Source organism: Schistocerca piceifrons, chromosome 6, assembly GCF_021461385.2.
Source record: "Schistocerca piceifrons isolate TAMUIC-IGC-003096 chromosome 6, iqSchPice1.1, whole genome shotgun sequence".
NCBI classification, from domain to species: domain Eukaryota; kingdom Metazoa; phylum Arthropoda; class Insecta; order Orthoptera; family Acrididae; genus Schistocerca; species Schistocerca piceifrons.
Window position 1 is genome coordinate 516,938,181 of NC_060143.1, and position 12,309 is coordinate 516,950,489.

Consider the following 12,309-nt stretch of genomic DNA (forward strand, 5'->3'; position numbering starts at 1 on the left):
TCCATCAGTAAATTTGAGTTCGACATTTTCAGCACTTAGCACTTATTCGAGGAATAGCACAAGACTTGGGCACTGGTGTTATACACATACTAAAACAATGTTCTGTATCATCTATGTGAATGCTACATGTGTGAAGCCAGTTAATGATGTCCGTGTATACTGCCTGAACGTATGGGCACCACCTGTTTAGTCTCTCTATCGTGCTAGTTAGAGCCACGTCTAAATTGAACAAGTTATCAACAGTGGGGTGATGCATGAAAATACTATAACCATCAGCACTTTTAATTTTTAGTATAGCATCATCATACATTGATAGAATACTCACAGTTAGACTGCCACAGTACATGTCCTGGTAGGAGTGGGATGGATAATACTCGGTAGTCATATGATTCTTGATTTGTGTTTTTAAACGACACATTTCATATTTTTGAGCACATTTTCCAGCACTAACATAGTTGAGAGGCTACCGTATTGTGAAACTTCAAGTCCTACATAGATACGTTTTGAACCACTAACTGTTAACACATACTCTGAGGCGAATAGTAAAGGATGAGGTGAAGCGGCGGTCGGTATCTTCTCATCCACGACATCCACACCAGCGCTGTTAGCCTGCTGTTCTTGCACTGATGGTGGGATGTCCCTTGTGAGATTATGATCAGTGGATGTTGCGTATGAAGGAGTCCAGTACTGTGAAGCCCCGTCAAGCGCAGCCTCTGGCACCGACATTAACACCTGGCTATCCTGCTCCAGCATGCTGAGAAGCTGAGCTACAGGATCCTGCGTGGACGAGTCCGATACCTTCACGTGCGTGGACCGGGACATGCTGGGACCTGCTGATGCTGGCGTCACGGGCGGAGTTGCTGGAGGACCAAGACGAATATCCATAAGAAATGATGTGATGTTGGTAGAGAAATAATAATAATAGCAATAATAATAATAATTTGAGGACTTACTTTTCTGGTGCTGCTTGCTCCTCCTCCTATTCTGCTGTGGTGGTGACTAACGCTTCATCTCGACCGACTGGAACAGAGATGGAGGAACTGCTGAGTCCTCCTTATATAGAAGCCAACTACGTCATCATGACGCTGTGCTTCTATTGGTTGAATAAGGTGAACACGCGACCTATCGAAGTGCCCTCTAGTGGAGAACTCGTGAACTAGATCGGTTCGTCACTCTGCTAGATCGGAGGCAGTCGTCTCTTGTGGGCTGGGAGCTTATATGTGGGCTTTAGAAAAGGCAGACAGTTCAAACAGTAGCAGATGTTTCCATGAGATGGGTAATGCATTTTTAAAGCATTCCGTTGGAGGGAATTTATTTGGAGGACAATGTTCTTATTCATATGTTCCAGGATTAATGCATGTTTCCATTCAGCATGTAGGAGGTTATGGGGGTAGTCCTCGGCTGTATGCTTGCAAACTACACTGCTGTTAACCTCATCACGGTCGAACACCAATAACTCATCGATTGAACACATTCTGCAGGATGGGCTTCAATGGTATATACATTCTATACGAAGATGCTTACGCCGAAGCGAATTGGCGTCAACTGAACGTCTCTTGCGTTTTGGAAGAGTGAATGTTTGATGGTAAATAAGCCTGCAGTTTGCGCATGCACATGAGCATATGCTGGTTACGTGATGCATCCTAGCTCCATCCTCCTATATTGCCGAAATCTGCTGAACAGAATTCTTGTACTTATTGCTCCGACACTCCTCCATTATTTCACGCTTCCACACCTCATGTAGTGAACTGTGGCTGCAGTCCTCCCTCGAATGTCTACATGAAATGCAGTTATTGAAGGCTGCTCTATCACCCACATCCATCTCTATGATCGAACACATGGCAACGACAGCTCAGCAAAGACTGAATGTGCAGGAGAATGGTAATGGTAGTTCAGTGGAGGTAGCGCAATTGGCTTTCTTCCCACCAAAATCATCCATCTTTAATGATGTCACAGTGGCGCTCTCTGGTGGCAAGGGCATGAGCTAACACAGTTGGATTGCACACACACATGCATGATATAAATAATAATAAATAATAATGAATGATAATGAATGTTAATGAATGATAATCAATAATACTAAAGACAAGTACGGTTTTTTGCATGCATTATCCTGTTGGAATTCCAACTTCCCGCCATTTTTTTTCTTCTGGACGCTTAGGTTAGTGGACATAGCACAACTGGGCTATTTTCCCGCCAAAATTCAAACTTCCCGCCATTTTTTTCTGAAGATTAGGTTAGTGGACATAGCACATTTGACCTATTTTCCCGCCAAAATCCGCCATCTTGGATGAAGTCATGCGATGTTGCCAAGTCTACATGCCGCCATCTTGGATGACGTCATCACCGCCATCTTCAATGAATTTGGCAACAATGCAGCGTGTCTTGGCGAGAAGGTTGTCCCCCTACTCACGTGGTGCATAGTTTCAAACTGCAACAGCCGAGAAAGCTAATAGAGGGAGTTGTTGCCTGTTTTTGCGATTGCTGAACATTTATGCTAGCGTGTGTCGATGTTTAATAACTTATTGAAAATTTAGTGACGTGGGTAGCTTTTCTAAGATGAATCGTTTCGTATTCAAGCACTTCGCGCTGGAGATACCAGCCACGATTCCTGCTCGATGCCAGCCACTGTACATGGAAAATCTGCATAGAGGAATAGTTACGATATTTGCATTTCAGTGATAACTTAGTGCATGTGCATGTATCAGCATAGTAGTAGTGACCACGTGCTCTCCAAGATTTTCCTTCCCCCCACAGGAAGACGCAAATCAAAAGCAACACGGTTTGTAATTCAAAGGAGAAATAATCTATGTCCATAGTTAAATAATCTTTGTCCATAGTTAATGTGTATTCAAAAGATTGCTAAGAAGTAACTTCGTAAATTTGTGTAATGTTGGTTAAAATAAAATTAACTTTGTTTTTCTAAGTAATTTCCGTTCTCAGCTTGCGCATTTAAACCATACCTAAGAAAAGAGAATCATATCAATCACGCTGCCCCTTTACTAAAATTGTTGGCACAAGACTAGATTCGTGCAGGATGTAGTTTAAGATCCTTCTCCACAGCAGGCTTACATAAAAATGAATAAAAGTAATCCCTGCTGATAAAATTAAGCAAACTCCCTTCTCAGCCTGCCACAGACAGGGAGAATTAACGACATTTACGATCTAAATACCAGTCGTTGGGAGCTTGCAACATTATACTTCAGTTGGGTCATTCGACCTATTGTGCTGCCACTCATGAATAGCACACCAAGGGATGTTGTCCAACAGAATAACGTTCGACAGCATACACTATGTGATCAAAGTATCCGGACACCTGGCTGAAAAGTTTGTGGCGCCTCCATCGGTAATGCTCGAATTCACTATGGTATTGGCTCACCCTTAGCCTTGATGGCAGATTCCACTGTCACAATCATACGTTCAATCAGGTACTAAGAGTTTTCTTGGGGATTGGCAGCCCATTCTTCACAGAGTGTTGCACTGAGCAGAGGTATCGATGTCAGTCGGTGAGTCCTGGCACGACGTCGCCGTTCCAAAACATCCCAAAGGTGTTCTGTAGGATTCAGGTCAGGACTCTGTGCAGGGTAGTCCATTACAGGGATGTTACTGTCGTGTAACCACTCTGCCAGAGGCCATGCATTATGAACAGGTGCTCGATTGCGTTGAAAGATGCAATCGCCATCCCCGAATTGCTCTTCAACAATGGGGAGCAGGAAGTTGCTTAAAACATCAATTTAGATCTGGACTTTGAGAGTACGACGCTTAACAACAAGGGGTGCAAGCCCCCTCCATCAAAAACGCGACCACACCATAACACCACCTCCTCCGAATTTTACTGTTGGCACTACACACACTAGCAGATGTTCACCGGGAATTCGCCATTCCCACACCCTGCCATCGGATCGCCACATTGCGTACCGCGATTCTCACAGGTATTGTGCCTCGTCCATTATAAAGAATATCACACACAGGCCAATTATAACTTGCAATGGCTGTTTACGAAACATGCTACAAAGATATTACGACACTATGCTTTCACAAAGCGTTTGTACATAATCAGAGGTGTTATATATATAGTCGTAAATTATCAAATGTACTTCTACCACTATTGACTATTTAATCACCGATTACAATTTCTTTTCTCCCTAATAGGAAAAGATCTTAAGATACTCCACCACTGCCAAAAGCCTCATACAATGGAATAAAAGGAGGAGCTTTAAATTCTCGTACATCACAAAAAGCAAGGATTTCTGTCTCAGTGACAAGGTAGTTAGTGGATTAGTCATGTTATTTCTCATAAACATATAGTTTCCTCATTTGGGAAAAAGTTGTAATCTACAGTTCAGTAATTAATAGGGTCTGAAAATACATATTTTATAATTGACACTTTTATAGATATAATCTAGAGAGGAGAGGACTATCTATGTAACACCGATAGTGCGCTCAAAATAACCACCGTCCAATAAAAAAATTTGTTGAGGAAAGGACATGATGAAATAGCGTTGTTATATCTGCTTCTAAGTTACTGCTGATGAGTGCAAAGATTGCATGAGAGGGACCCCAGAGAAAGGTGAGACTGCATCGAAGCTAACTAATAACTTAAACCCGATGTCTTCTGTTGATATGTAGATGCTACGATTGTAATGTGGTCCAGCGGTGAAGAAGAACTGTTATGCTTTCTGCACCACCTGAATTCAATCCACAAGAATATCAAATTTACCGTGGAAGTGGAGAAGGGCGGTGTCTTGGTCAGTCGAAAAGCGGATCGATCATTGTGGCATTGCGTTTACTGTAAACCAACACATACACAGGATGGTCCATTGATCGTGACAGAGCCAAATATCTCACGAAATAAGCGTCAAACGAAAAAACTACAAATAACGAAACTTGTCTAGCTTGAAGGGAGAAACCAGATGGCGCTATGGTTGGCCCGCTAGATGGCGTTGCCACAGGTCAAAAGAATACCAACTGATTTTTTAAAAATAGGAACCCCCATTTTTTATTACATATTCGCGTAGTACGTAAAGAAATATGAATGTTTTAGTTAGACCACTTTTTTGCTTTGTGATAGATGGCGCTGTAATATACACAAACATACGGCTCACAATTTTAGACGAACAGTTGGTAACAGGCAGGTTTTTTTAAATTAATATACAGAACATAGGTACGTTTGAACATTTTATTTCGGTTGTTCCAATGTGATACATGTACCTTTGTGAACTTATCATTTCTGGGAACGCATGCTGTTACAGCGTGATTACCTGTAAATACCACATTAATGCAATAAATGTTCAAAATGATGTCCGTCAAACTCAATGCATTTGGCAATACGTGTAACGACATTCCTCTCAACAGCGAGTAGTTCGCCTTCCGTAATATCCTTCAACTTTCCCCACAGAAAGAAATCCGGGGACGTCAGATCCGATGAACGTGTGGGCCATGGTACGGTGCTTCGACGACCAATCCACCTGCCATGTAATATGCTATTTAATACGGCTTCAACCGCACGCGAGCTATGTGCCGGACATCCATCATGTTGGAAGTACATCGCCACTTTGTCATGCAGTGAAACATCTTGTGGTAACATCGGTAGAACGTTACGTAGGAAATCAGCATACATTGCACCATTCAGATTGCCATCGATAAAATGGGGGCCAATTATCCATCCTCCTATAATGCCGCACCATACGTTAACCCGCCAAGGTCGCTGATGTTCCACTTGTCGCAGCCATCGTGGATTTTCCGTTGCCCAATGGTACATATTATGCCGGTTTACGTTACCGCTGTTGGTGAATGAGGCTTCGTCGTTAAATAGAACGCGTGCAAAAAATCTGTCATCGTCCCTTAATTTCTCTTGTGTCCAGTGGCAGAACTGTACAGGACGTTCAAAGTCGTCGCCATGCAATTCCTGGTGCATAGAAATATGGCATGGGTCCAATCGATGTTGAAGTAGCATTCTCAACACCGACATCTTTGAGATTCACGACTCTCGCGCAGTTTGTCTGCTACTGATGTGCGGATTAGTCGCGACAGCAGCTAAATCACCTACTTGGGCATCATCATTTGTTGCAGGTCGTGGTTGACGTTTCACATCTGGCTGAACCCATCCTGTTTCCTTAAATAACGTAACTATCTGGCGAACGGTCCGGACACTTGGATGATGTCGTCCAGGATACCGAGCAGCATACATATCACACGCCCGTTGGGCATTTTGATCACAATAGCCTCACATCAACACGATATCGACCTTTACCGCAACTGGTAAACGGTCCATTTTAACACGGGTAATGTATCACGAAGCAAATACCGTCCGCACTGGCGGAATGTTGCGTGATACCACGTACTTATACATTTGCGACCATTACAGCGCCATATGTCACAAAGCGAAAAAAGTGGTCCAACTAAAACATTCATATTTCTTTACGTACCACAAAAATATGTATTAAAAATGGGGGCTCCTATTTTTAAAAAAACGCAGTTGATATCCGTTTGACCCGTGACACCGCCATCTAGCTGGCCAACCATAGCGCCATCTGGTTTCACCCTTCAAGCTACACGAGTTTCACTCTTCGTAGTTCTTTCGTTTGATGCTTATTTCGTGAGATATTTGGCCTAGTCACTATCAATGGACCACCCTGTATGTAGTTGTAATTTATAAAATGTACTTCTACCACTATTGACTACTTAATCACCGATTACAATTTATTTTCTCCCTAATAGAAAAAGATCTTAAGATACTCCACCACTGCCAAGAGTCTCATACAATGGATTACAAGCAGGAACTTTAAATTTTCGTACACCACAAAAAGCAAGTATTTCTGTCTGAGTGACAAGGTAGGTGGTGGATTAGTCATGTTATTTTTCCTCATTTGGGAAGAAGTTGTAATCTACAGTTCAGTAATTAATAGGGGCAGAAAACATATATTTTGTAACTGACAACTTTGTAGATATATTCTAGAGAGGAGAGACGACTACCTATGTAATACCGACAGTTCGCTCAAAATAACCACCGTTCAATAAAAATTGTGTTAAAGAAAGGACATGATGAAATAGCGTTGTTATATCGGCTTCTAAGTTACTGCTGATGAATGACAAAGATTGCATGAGAGGGATCCTAGAGAAAAGTGAGACTACATCGAAGCTATCTAATAACTTAAACCCAATGTCTTCTCTTGATATGTAGATGATACGATTGTAATGTGACCCAACGGCGAAGAAGAATTGTTATGCTTTCTGCACCACCTGAACTCAATCCACAAGAATATCGAATTTATTATGGAAGTCGAGAAGGGTGGTCGTCTGCCGTTTTTGTGTGTCTTGGTCAGTCGGAAAGTGGATAGATCATTGTCGCATTCCGTTTATTGTGCACCAACACATATAGACCTGTATTTGCGGGTATCTAGCGATCACCACGCATCACAAACATTCTAACGTTGGCGCACTGGGCACATCTTGAATCTAATGGAGACAACCTTCCAAAGGAGCTGGAACACCTGCAGTCTGTGTTCAAAGCTAAAGGATATTCTCCACATCAGATCCGCACAGCTTTAAGGAGAAAGAAACGTGCCCACCCACATGATCAAAAGGAGAAGAGGCGGTTCAATTCCGGGTCAAAATTTCGTCGAGATTAGGCAGAGTCTTAAGTGATCTTCTGCCGACCTGCAAAGATTCCTCTCAGTTCGACAAAGGACTATCTGGGATTGCGGAGAACTGGAATCTACAAAATACCGTACCAGTGTGGTAAAGCCTACATCGGTCAGACATCGCGGGCAGTGCGTGAAATGTGCCTTTTGCAGCCTAGTAAGTCAGCCACAGCCGAGCATCGTATCTCCACGGGATATTCTATGGATTATTCTTCCACAGAAATCTTGGCCTCGACGAGATTCTTCTGAGATTCAGTTATGAAGGAATGAGTGGAAATACGTTTGGCAGAAGATCTTATCACTCGTGATGGCGGATTTCAGCTGGATAAGGCGTGAGACCCAGTGATTTCCTTAATATTTAGAAGAAGAAAACGTTTTATGGCTAATGAAACAACCAGAGACAGTTAATTTTATTGATTTTATATCTGCATTTTCGTCCCCTATGAACCATGAACCTTGCGGTTGGTGGGGAGGCTTGTGCAGGGGCAACGGTCTGGATAATGACTGATCTCGCCTGTAACATCAACCTAAAGCTGTCGGCACACGGACCGTGCATCCGAACGTTGAGCGTTGAGCGTGCCGAGCTTCTGACGTCATAGAGTGGAATAGCACGCTCGGGAGTCTTTCCGAACGTGCAGAGCAATATCTGACATGTCAGATATTCTGAGCGTGCGTCTGAGCGTTGACCAATGAGATGGCACAGCGCCACCTACGTCAGAAGCACGCCGTCTCCCTTCAGTACAGAGTTGTGAGGTTGGTTGGTTGGTTTGGGGAAGGAGACCAGACAGCGTGGTCATCGGTCTCATCGGAATAGGGAAGGATGGGGAAGGAAGTCAGCCGTGCCCTTTCAGAGGAACCATCCCGGCATTTGCCTGGAGTGATTTAGGGAAATCACGGAAAACCTAAATCAGGATGGCCGGAAGCGGGATTGAACCGTCGTCCTTCCGAATGCGAGAGTTGTGAGGCGCCATATTGGCATTCATTTCAAGTGTATACGTATATATGGCGTCTCTGAGCACCAGGAAATTGAGAATCACTGGAAAACCCTTTGATAATTGTGTGATTCGTTCCAATAAAATAATGAGAAACATTATATTCGTGGCAAAATATTTATTGTAACTTGCGTATTATGACAGTAGGCTATTTGAAGGCAGCGACACACTGAAGAGCAACACAAAACGCATTGTTCTTGGTACAATTTGTTATAATTAAATTTCAGTTAGTATCAAATCTACGATTAAAGTTTTCAGCAAGTGGTAAGGCATTTTAATTAGGCCTTAAAAGCCAGATGTTGATTTAGCGTAATGAGTAGCGTCACTGTCCTTAAATGTGTCATTTTGTTGGGGCGGTGGTTCGCATCTTGACACAGCAAAATTTTTTTCCTAACATTCGCGTTTTTATTAGGTTCTGATACTTTATTATTAGTTTAATGTAAGTATATACTATAATATTTGATGTTATGTAAATACAAGTTCACCTTTTTTGAGGGGTGACTTTGTTCGATTGAATTAATCTAATGGACAGCTTGCGCTAGTTGTATTACGATAGTTTGTTCCTTTTACGCTTCGTAATTCACATGTTGCAAAGATTCTGCTACTGGGTAGGAACAGTGATCAAGTAAGACTGACCTTGGGATTTTACTAAAATGTGTGAATGATGAAATAACGTTTATCTTATGCGGAGAAGTATTCCAGATTCGTAACGCAGTGTTTGTAACGGAACTTTTATAAGCCTGTGTCTCTACTGATTGGACATGGTACTTGCCTTTTCGTGGACGATGGAGGAAAAGTGCGTTTTAATAGAGCTAACGTGGGAATTTCACGCGCTCCCGTTGTCTAGAGAGTGTGATTTACGAACTACAAACATCCCTCAACTGCCGCTGGAGTGCGATGCGATCGCGTATACCACGTTGGGGCGCACGTACCGTATGCACAAGTCGCATCGTTCCTGAGCGTTCAGCAGCACGTTGAACTTGGCACGCTCAACGCTAACGTTCGACAGCACGGTCCGTGTGCCGACGGCTTAAATGGCCTTTCCATGCTGGTACTGCGAACGGCTGAAAGCAAGGGAAAACTACAGCCGTAAATTTTTCCGAGGGCATGCAGCTCTATTATATAGTTAAGTGATGATGGTATCCTCTTGGATAAAATATTCCGGAGGGTAAAGAGTCCCACATTCGGATCAAGGTGGAGACTACCCAGGAGAAATAAAACTGGCGTTCTAGGAATGGAGCGTGGAATGTCAGATCCCGTAATCGGGCAGGTTAACTTAGAAAATTTAAAAAGGGAAATGAACAGGTTAATGTTAGATATAGTAGAAGTTAGTGAAGTTCGATGACAGGAGGAACAGGACTTCTGGCCAGGAGAATACAGGGCTATGATTACAAAATCAAATAGGGATAACGCAGGAGTAGGTTTAATAATAAATAAGGAAGCAGGAACACGGATAAACTACTGTGAACAGCATAATGAATGTATTATAGTCACCAAGTTAAGGGAGAAGAAAATTTAATAGTCATGGTGGACTGGAATTCATAGAGGTAAAGGATCTGAAGAAAAAATAGTAGGTCAATATGTACAGGGCAAGAGGAATGAAAGAGGCAACCGCCTGACAGAAGTTTGCACAGAGCATAATTTAACCATCGCTAACAACCGGTTTCAGAATCATGAAAGAAGGTTGTATACGTGGAAGAGACCTGGAGACACTGGAAGGTTTTAGACTGATTACATAATAGTAAGACAGGGTTTTTCGGAACGAGACTTTAAATTGTAAGACAGGCAGCTGTGGACTGCGAGCACAATTTTTTGTTATAAACTCTAGGTTAAAACTGAAGAAATTCCAAAACGTTAGCATTTTAGTAGATGGGACCTGAAAAATCTAAAAGAACTAGACGTTGTAGAGAGTTTCAGAGGGAGTGTTAGGGACCGATTAACAAGAACAGGGGAAAGGAATACAGTAAAAGAAGAATACGTATCTTTCAAGGAGGAAATAATAAAGGCAGCAAAGGATCTAGCAGGTACAAAGACAAGGGCTAGTAGATATCCGTGGATAACGGAAAAGATTTAATTGATGGAGAAGATATAACAATGTAGTAAATAAAGCAGGCGAAAGGGACACAGAAATCTAAAAAATGAGACTGACAGAAAGTGCAAAATTGCTAAGCAGGTACGGCTAGAGGACAAATTTAAGGGTTTAGATATCACTAGTGGAAAGATAGATACAGCCTATAGAAAATTAAGGAGAATTTGGGAGAAAAGAACCTGTATGAATATCAAGAGCTCAGATGGAAGATCAGTGCTAAACAAAGAACGGGAAGCTCAAAGGTGGGAGTATGTGTATACAGGAGAGATGTACCTGAGGGCAGTGTTATGGAAATGGAAGAGGACAAAGATAAAGATCAGATGGAACATAAAATATTGCGTGAAGAGTTTCACAGATTACTGAGAGACCTAAGTCAAAAGGAGGCGGTGGGAGTAGACAACATTCCATTACAAGTACTGATAGCCTTGGGAGAGCCAGCCATGACAAAACTCTTTCTTCCGGTGAGCAAGATGTATGAAACAGGCGAAACACCTCAGAATTCAAGAAGAATGTTATAATTCCAATTCGACGGAAAGCTGGTGCTAACAGGTGTGAATATTACCGAATATTAGTTTAATAAGACGTGGTTGCAAAATACTAACACGAATACTTTACGGAAGAATGGAAAAACGTTTAGAAGCCGACCTCGGGGAAGATCAGTGTGGATTCCAGAGAAATGTAGGAATACGCGAGGCAATACTGATTCTACGACTTCTCATGAAAGCTAGGTTAAGGAAAGGCAAACCTACTTTTATAGCATTTGTAGACTTACAGGAAGCTTTTGACAGTGTTGACAGAAATACTCTCTTGTAAATTCTGAAGGTAGCAGGGACAAACTATAGGGAGCTATAGGCTGTTTACAACTTGTAGCGAAACCAGACGGCAGTTCAAATGTTCAAATGTATGTGAAATCTTATGGGACTTAACTGCTAAGGTCATCAGTCCCTAAGCTTACACACTACGTAACCTAAATTATCCTAAGGCCAAACACACACACCCATGCCCGAGGGAGGACTCGAACCTCCGCCGGGATCAGCCGCACAGTCCGTGACTGCAGCGCCTAGACCGCTCGGCTAATCCTGCGCGGCAGACGGCAGTTATAAGAGTTGATGGACATGAAAGGGAAGCAGTGGTTGAGAAGGGAGCGGGATAGGGCTGTAGCCTATCCCCAATGTTATTCAATATGTACACTGAACAAGCAGTAAAGGTAACCACAAAAAGAGCTTAATAGTAATTAAAGTTCAATGAGAAGAAATAAAAACTTTGAGGTCTGCCGGTGAAATTGTAATTCTGTCAGAGACAGCAAAGGGCTTGGAAGAGCAGTTCAACGGAATGGGCATTGTCTTGAAAGGAGGGTATAAGATGAACATCAACAAAATCGAAACGAGAACAGTGAAATGTAGTCGAATTAAATCAGGCAGTGCAGAGGAAATTAGATTAGGAAACGAGACACTTAAAGTAGTAGATGAGTTCTGCTACTTGGGCAGGAAAATAATTGATGAGGGCAGAGAGGGTAGAGAAGACATAAAATGTAGACTGGCAATGGCAAGAAAAGTGTTTCTGAAGAAATTTGTTAACGTCGAGT